This window comes from Rhagoletis pomonella, unplaced genomic scaffold, assembly GCF_013731165.1.
Source record: "Rhagoletis pomonella isolate Grant_MI unplaced genomic scaffold, Rhpom_1.0 Rhpom_scaffold_00005, whole genome shotgun sequence".
NCBI classification, from domain to species: Eukaryota; Metazoa; Arthropoda; class Insecta; order Diptera; family Tephritidae; genus Rhagoletis; species Rhagoletis pomonella.
In genome coordinates this window covers 68,642,166-68,649,052 of record NW_023458559.1, presented here as the reverse complement: position 1 = coordinate 68,649,052, position 6,887 = coordinate 68,642,166, and the positions used below count along the sequence as shown (strand labels likewise).

Here is a 6,887-nt window from a genome sequence, read left to right as displayed (position 1 = left end):
TGCCCGTCGCTTCGCTCCCATTGTATACACGTACGAGTTAAGAGCATGCAGAGAACCCCCAAATCGCCCGCACACATATTCGTACACAAGTACTCCCATATGTACGTGTATGCCATACGTACATATGTACTATGTGTTGAGTGCATCCGCACAAATGGCCTGCTAGTTAGTGTGCTGCACGATTAGCCGGGTTGTTAACAACGTTGGCTTTGAGAGCTCCACAGTTTGCGGTAACTATTCAAAGCGTTTGGTGTTTGCTTAGCGGAAGTCGTGCGTCAAAGTAAAGAAAAAGTATTCGGCAAGTGCAACTAGTTTTGGAAATGGCTGTTTTCAACGAGTAATAAAAAATAAAGAAAATAATGAACGCGTCGTAACCAAAGTGACTTGGCAATAAAATAGTATTTAAATGATGAAAAACTAAATTTTAACGAATAAAAGGTGTTGTGCAGAATTGAATACATAATTGTACAGAAATGTGAGTACGACGCGTAAATAAAAACCAAATATAAATCATTTGCAAAGCAAGCGTATTTCCAACAACGATGTGATGATTGTTTGCCTACAAAGCTAGTAAAGAGGTCTAATAGTAAAAAGTGTTTGGGGAAAAACGACTGCAGTGATTTATATTTTGAAAGTACTGCATCAATGTACATAAATGTTTGTAGTAAATGTGCAATCACTGCGATTTATTTAAGGTGTTCACGAACTATTTAATGCAAAATCAGTGGCAAACAAAGTGCAGTAATTGGCTCTTGAAATGTTTAGAAAAAAGATTTGGGCGAGCAGGTACTAAATGTGTATGTTTGTGTGTGTTAAATGTAAAGTGAAAGCCGAATTTTTATGCTACGCATCGAAGAGCAAAGCAAAGCAGATGCAAAGATAGGAAGTTATATGGAATAAATTTATTTATGAAAACAAATTTTGCTGCATTTGATAAAGACTTGAGATTAGGGTGGTCCAAAAATGTATGTGAAAAAGTAAAGTTGGAATTTTTATGCTCTCAGCCCTAAGATTGTTTTATACCGAAAAACATAGGTATACCCTTATTTTTTATTTTGAAATCAAAAAATACTTAGAGGTCGCTCAAAGCGCCTGAAGTGTTCCATGTATTTGATATGGGGGAAAAACAACTTTTCGTAGAAATGGTATAGAATAGTTAAAAATCAATATTTTTCTACCAGAAAACTCTGTTTATCTGCAGGAAATTCCCAGTAATAATACCCAATTGTTTATTTAACCATTTTTTCATTGCAACTATAATTTATAGGTCCGCCAAAAACCCACAAAAACCCCGAAAAATGCAATGGGGCGACCAATAAAAAATCGTTAGTATTAAAAAATGGTTAAATAGACAAATTGGTATTATTATTGAAAGTCTCCTGAAGAGAACCAGAGTTTTCCGATCGAAAAATGCAAATTTTCAATACATTTTCGGCTGAGATAGTGCGTTATTCAACCAAATTCTGAGATATGGTGTTTTCCAATAAAATTCTGAAATAGGGCGTTATTCAATCAAATACTGAAGTAGGGTGTTCTTGAAAAGTTTTCTGAGATAGGGCGTTTTCGAATTAGCTGCCGTGACTGCCATAATTAAAATGAATACATACATATTTTGTTCTAGTGAGCTATTGGTAATCGATACATATAAGAAATTTTTACACAACATAAAACAAGAAGTAGCGGTAATTTCTGCGTATTTAACTCAATATTTGTACTTTTTGGATGATGGCACTATTGGAGAAAATTAGCGATACGTAGATACATTTATACATATCGCTTGTTCGCTGAAAGAAAATCTTGAAAAAATTGCTTGGAAGAGCATTTAAAGTTTTTAATTAAGCTTTCAGCATGGTGACCACTGCGACCAGTGGGTCTATTGTGCTCTAAGCTCGTCACAACATAGATTGCTTGACCAGATTCCTAGCTCATGCAAGTGGCCTCTCCTCGTCAAAATACCTGTAATAATTCTTACATTCTCTCCTTGGGGTGGCTTATCAGTTGGCTATATCTCTTTTGATTGTACCCCCCTAGTAAATAAGCTTTCAAGCGATGACCCATGGAGTTTCACCAGTGCAGTTCCCTCAATTCGATATTTTCCTTTCTGAGCACTTTTTTCAGTGATAGGCCGTACCGCAAGCGAGGGCTTCTCTACTATAGGGTCATTCTGACTAACTGATTATCTTCTTCATTTCCTTCGACTGCTAGGTGCCCCGGTGCCAAAAACAATTTGATAGCATTGCCCTCAGCCACGAGATTTACCTTCTCCACACACTCCAAGACCAATGAGCATTTGACTTCGAAGATCCGAGAGTCCTAAGTGCCACCGGAATATATCCTAATAAAAGAATCCTCTCCCTTCGATAATTCCTAGGAAGGGTAAACTTTGCAATAATGGCATAGAGTTCCACTTAGGAAATACTTGGGAAGGTTCCCAAGGGCACTAAAAGCTTCAGTCTGGGTACATATACGCCTGCACCAATACCCTCTATGCACATGGTCTCTGGAAACAGAACTAGTGGGAGCGGGCATCTAGCTTGTTCTTGTCCCTAAGAGATCAAACTTGGTAAAAGTTTGTGAGAACACCAAATTGTTAAAGAAAGCAATTACATAACTCAGCCTATTCAATTAAAAGTAAAATAAAACTTCATAGAAAAAACAAAAAAATGCAATAAAAATTTAAATTTATTACGCTCTAATCAGATACATAAGATATACTTAACGTATTTACTTATGGAACTAATTAGAGGTATGAAAAAGTAAGCCAAATTAAAATTAAAAAAAAAAAATCGCACATAAACAAGTTATAAAACCACAACAACAAAACCACGCAAAATCAGCAACAATATTAAAAACAATGCCAAATTAGCAAAAAAAAAAACAATAATTAAATGCAAAGAAATCACACAAAAGATAAAATCAAACAACAATCTCCCTTATTAGCTGAAAAACTACCTGTTCACTCGCTTGCGTGCTCAGTGCATATTCACTCCCGAACGCAGTTACTCACTGTGTATCGCTCTCTCTTTTCTCATGCCAGGTCAAACACAAACTTGCTCGACGCTCAAATAATAAAGTGCTGCTGATCTAAACAGGTCTCCAGTATTTTTCTTGGCGGATAAACACGAGTGTGTATTGTGACGTAAAAATTATAATAAAAATAAAACTTTATAAGCAACCAGTTTGCCAAAATATACAGTGCAATAAAACATATAGCTTATTTTTGCTGTGAAAAAAAAACACACAGAAATCTCGCAAGTGTATACAAATCTGTTGAAAGCATATAACGCCCCCAAAAAGTTGATGTCATTGAATGTCAAATAAATTTTTGTGTGTAATTTACTAACTAAGTGCACAGCCGAGTCAGTTAATTGAGTGAAAATATATAATTTACATGTGCAAGCGCATATCCAAATAAGAGCATCCAAATTTAAAGATCTCCAAGCGAAAGAGTGCACTGAAAATACCTAGTGTGAGTTAAAAATTCTCAAACGCATCCGATATTTTGTTGTTTGTGCAGTGTTGTATATCAAGTTTTGTGTCTACATACTTTTGTTTTTGTTTCACATTCAACAAGAACTCGTTTCTGTTGGTTAACAATCGTCACTCGCGGATTTTCGTTTACCTGGGCAATTGTCGGTCAAATAAGCGGTCAAAAGGCGAAGCAATAACTACCAAGAAATTCTGGTTGGATTCGGAGTGGATTTCGTTGGATAAGGTAGGTAAAATTTAATGCATATTTACATTAAAAATGGTATTGAAATTATAAATTAAACTTGAAAGAAAGGAAAGCAAGTCATTGAGATTCGAAGCCAACTTTTAAATTGATATATTCCCAAGATCAAATCAGTTAAACAATTTTGTTTTACAAAACCTTTGACTCCTTCTGAGGTTCTCGTCTCATTTAAACATAAAACTAGCGAAACATATACAATATATGTATGTATGTATGTACATACTAGGGATATTAATTTTTCAACTTTTTCCGATCCCGGGATTTTCGGGATGTCATTAGCATAATCCTGGGATCCCGAGATTAGATATTCCTTACATTCCAACAACTTAAATCGAAAAAATTGTTCTATGTTGTTTGAAAAGCTCTCCTATCATAAAATAAATAATAAATAAATGCGTTAGAAACCTACTCTTTCATTTAAAGTAGCGTTTTTATTTTTTCTCTCTGACGTCAGGATTTATTTTAAAGGACTTTGTTATTTCAAAGATATGATTAATTCCAAAAATTATATAAAAAATCCAATGCAATGTAGAATAAAAAAATGGGTACCAAATGCAAAAGGAAATTTCGTTAGAATTTAAAAAAATTAAAATTTTTTGGATTCACAAGGTAATTTTTTAAGCTGATAAAGTTAGAAGGACGAAGTTCGAGGATGTTATCGAGTTTACAAAGTCTTTAACATATAATTTTTTCAAAAACAAATATTGCAAAATCTCAAGGACAAAATTTTAAAAGGAAATTTTCAATACTTCTGCACCAAAAACTAGAATCTGTTTGAATTCTACAGGATTTCCTCTTTGATACCCATATTACTTCTCAAAGCACATTTCTCTGAATTTTTTAAATCATTTTTGGATTACTGGCGTCAGAGTGAAAAACTAAAAATGCAATTTTACTATATTTGGCCCACGGTTTCGCGAATATATTGATAATTGTGTTCACAATTAACTATCGCGCGGTGTTACATATATATAGAGCTAGACATTTATAAAAAAATATTAATTATCAAATAAAAAAGCTAATACTGGTCAAGAAAAGGAGTTTCTATTATCGCCATCAGTGCAAATTACAAATCCCGAAAATCCTGGGATTTTCATTCCTAGTACATACCTATGTACATATATAATTGCAAACGTACATATCTGGAGGTATTGTGTCCTTGACCCCGTTCCATCTATACTATATCTGTATACGTTGACCAGATTTTTGTGGACAAAAATGGGGACATTTGTAGTGCATCGAATCCGCACGTATAATTTTGTTTCTAGAATAAAAAGACATAACATCTTTTAATACAATTTTATTTAAAACAAAACAAAGAGAAAAGGAAGTTTTGGCTACTTTTCTTTGTTTACATTTATTTTTAATAATTTTTATGAAAACATTTTTTAAACAGATTTTTTAGAAGTGCTTTGAGTATGCCCCTTTAATTCAAGGTGCAAGTTTGAAGTAGCTTGCGACTATGTAAATCAAAATTTCAAAACTTGGAATTTTAAGAAATGCTGATAAAAATTTTAAACATTTTTTAAACAGATTTTTTAGAAATGCTTTGAGTATTCCCATTCAATTCAAGGTGCAAGTTTGAAGTTGCTTGCGACTTACCGTTGATTTTTGGAAATATTTTGTTTGCGCGTTTTGTTCCATACAAAGTATATTCGAAAATTTTTTTGTATGGAAAAAATGAGCAATACCTTCCACAAAAAAAAAAAAAAAATACCAAAAATCAACGGTAAGTCCAAGCTACTTAAAATTTGCACTTCGAATTGAATGGGTTATAAAATTGCATACCCGGAATGTTTCTAAGAAATCGAATTAAAAAGTTAAACATTTTGATAAGAATTTGTCGAACTTGGCTAATTTTTGTACAACGTTTGAGAATTTGAACTGCATGACGTTTGTTAAATAACGAGCTACCCTTTCATAAAAAATAATAAACATTAAATAATCGAAAGGGTAATAGCCAAACAATGTTAAAATGTGTCTTCCCTATTTATATCTTTGCCAAAACTTAACAAATAATTATAAAAAAACTTATACTGACCTAAAATCATATAGAACGTGGACCACTTGGTCTATGACTTCCTGTTGCTAGAGCCAAATGGAACTCACATACTTCACAGCTACTCTCAGCATTCAGCGAGCCTATCCACGGCTCCCAGAAATATATATTAGCAATATATAACAATACCCACAGTAATATCGATCGTTAAACTTGTCTACTTTCAAGACCGCAAGACCATAAGGTTCCTGTCCAACTCGAAGAAGCGTAATGGCTGTTCAGAAGTTTTATTCGGTGATCAAGCTTCAACACGCCCGAAAAAATGCGCGCGCCAAGTGTAGAGTGAACTGAAGGTTGTACAAGATGCAAAGCAAATTAGCCTCCTACTTTTATCAGCGGTGAAATTCGGGTGGCCTTCGAGTAAGCACAAGCATCCAAAGTCATTTGTCCCGATAGCATTCTGATGCTGCAAAAGATGGCTACGGCGGGAGTATATTCTCTTAAATATCTCGATGATCACTCCCATTATGTGTGATATGTGGAAGGAGGGAGAGTGTAAAACCGGTGAAATCTGCTAAAAAGGGAAAGTTTCATCACATTTTCAGCTGAGATAGGGCGTTCTTCAACCAAATTCTGAGATATGGTGTTTTCCAATAAAATCCTGAAATAGGGCGTTATTCAATCAAATACTGAAGTAGGGTGTTCTTGAAAAGTTTTCTGAGATAGGGCGTTTTCGAATTAGCTGCCGTGACAGGTGATCTTCCACTCAGGTGTCGATATACATATGTACTCCCATAGTTAAAATGAATACATACATATTTTGTTCTAGTGAGCTATTGGTAATCGATACATATAAGAAATTTTTACACAACATAAAACAAGAAGTAGCGGTAATTTCTGCGTATTTAACTCAATATTTGTACTTTTTGGATGATGGCACTATTGGAGAAAATTAGCGATACGTAGATACATTTATACATATCGCCAGGAAACTCTCATTTCTCCAGTGGTGAGGCCTTTTAATTCCCATACTGCGCGACCTACCATATTTGGGCATAATCATGGCTACCACAAAGCGCATAGCTCCATCACAGCCGCCGCTGCGTAAGAATCAGTAATCAGTTCGGTCAGTAGTCAATTCTGTCGAAAGCCTTT

General features: G+C 34.5%; 1 protein-coding gene across 8 annotated transcripts in view; it reads left to right on the top strand.

Annotated features, from left to right (window-relative positions):
• The first annotated feature begins 237 nt into the window (after positions 1-237).
• LOC118739457 (putative uncharacterized protein DDB_G0286901) overlaps positions 238-6,887 on the top strand; it is a 180,078-nt gene continuing 173,428 nt past the window's right edge. For 6 of the 8 annotated variants that reach the window (XM_036470799.1, XM_036470800.1, XM_036470796.1 and 3 more), the window contains exon 1: positions 2,853-3,715. The gene's annotated coding sequence lies outside the window, so the exon portion shown is untranslated. Of the gene's footprint in view, positions 476-2,852; positions 3,716-6,887 lie in introns of those variants that run through there. The other 2 variants (XM_036470792.1, XM_036470793.1) reach the window with 2 other exon arrangements.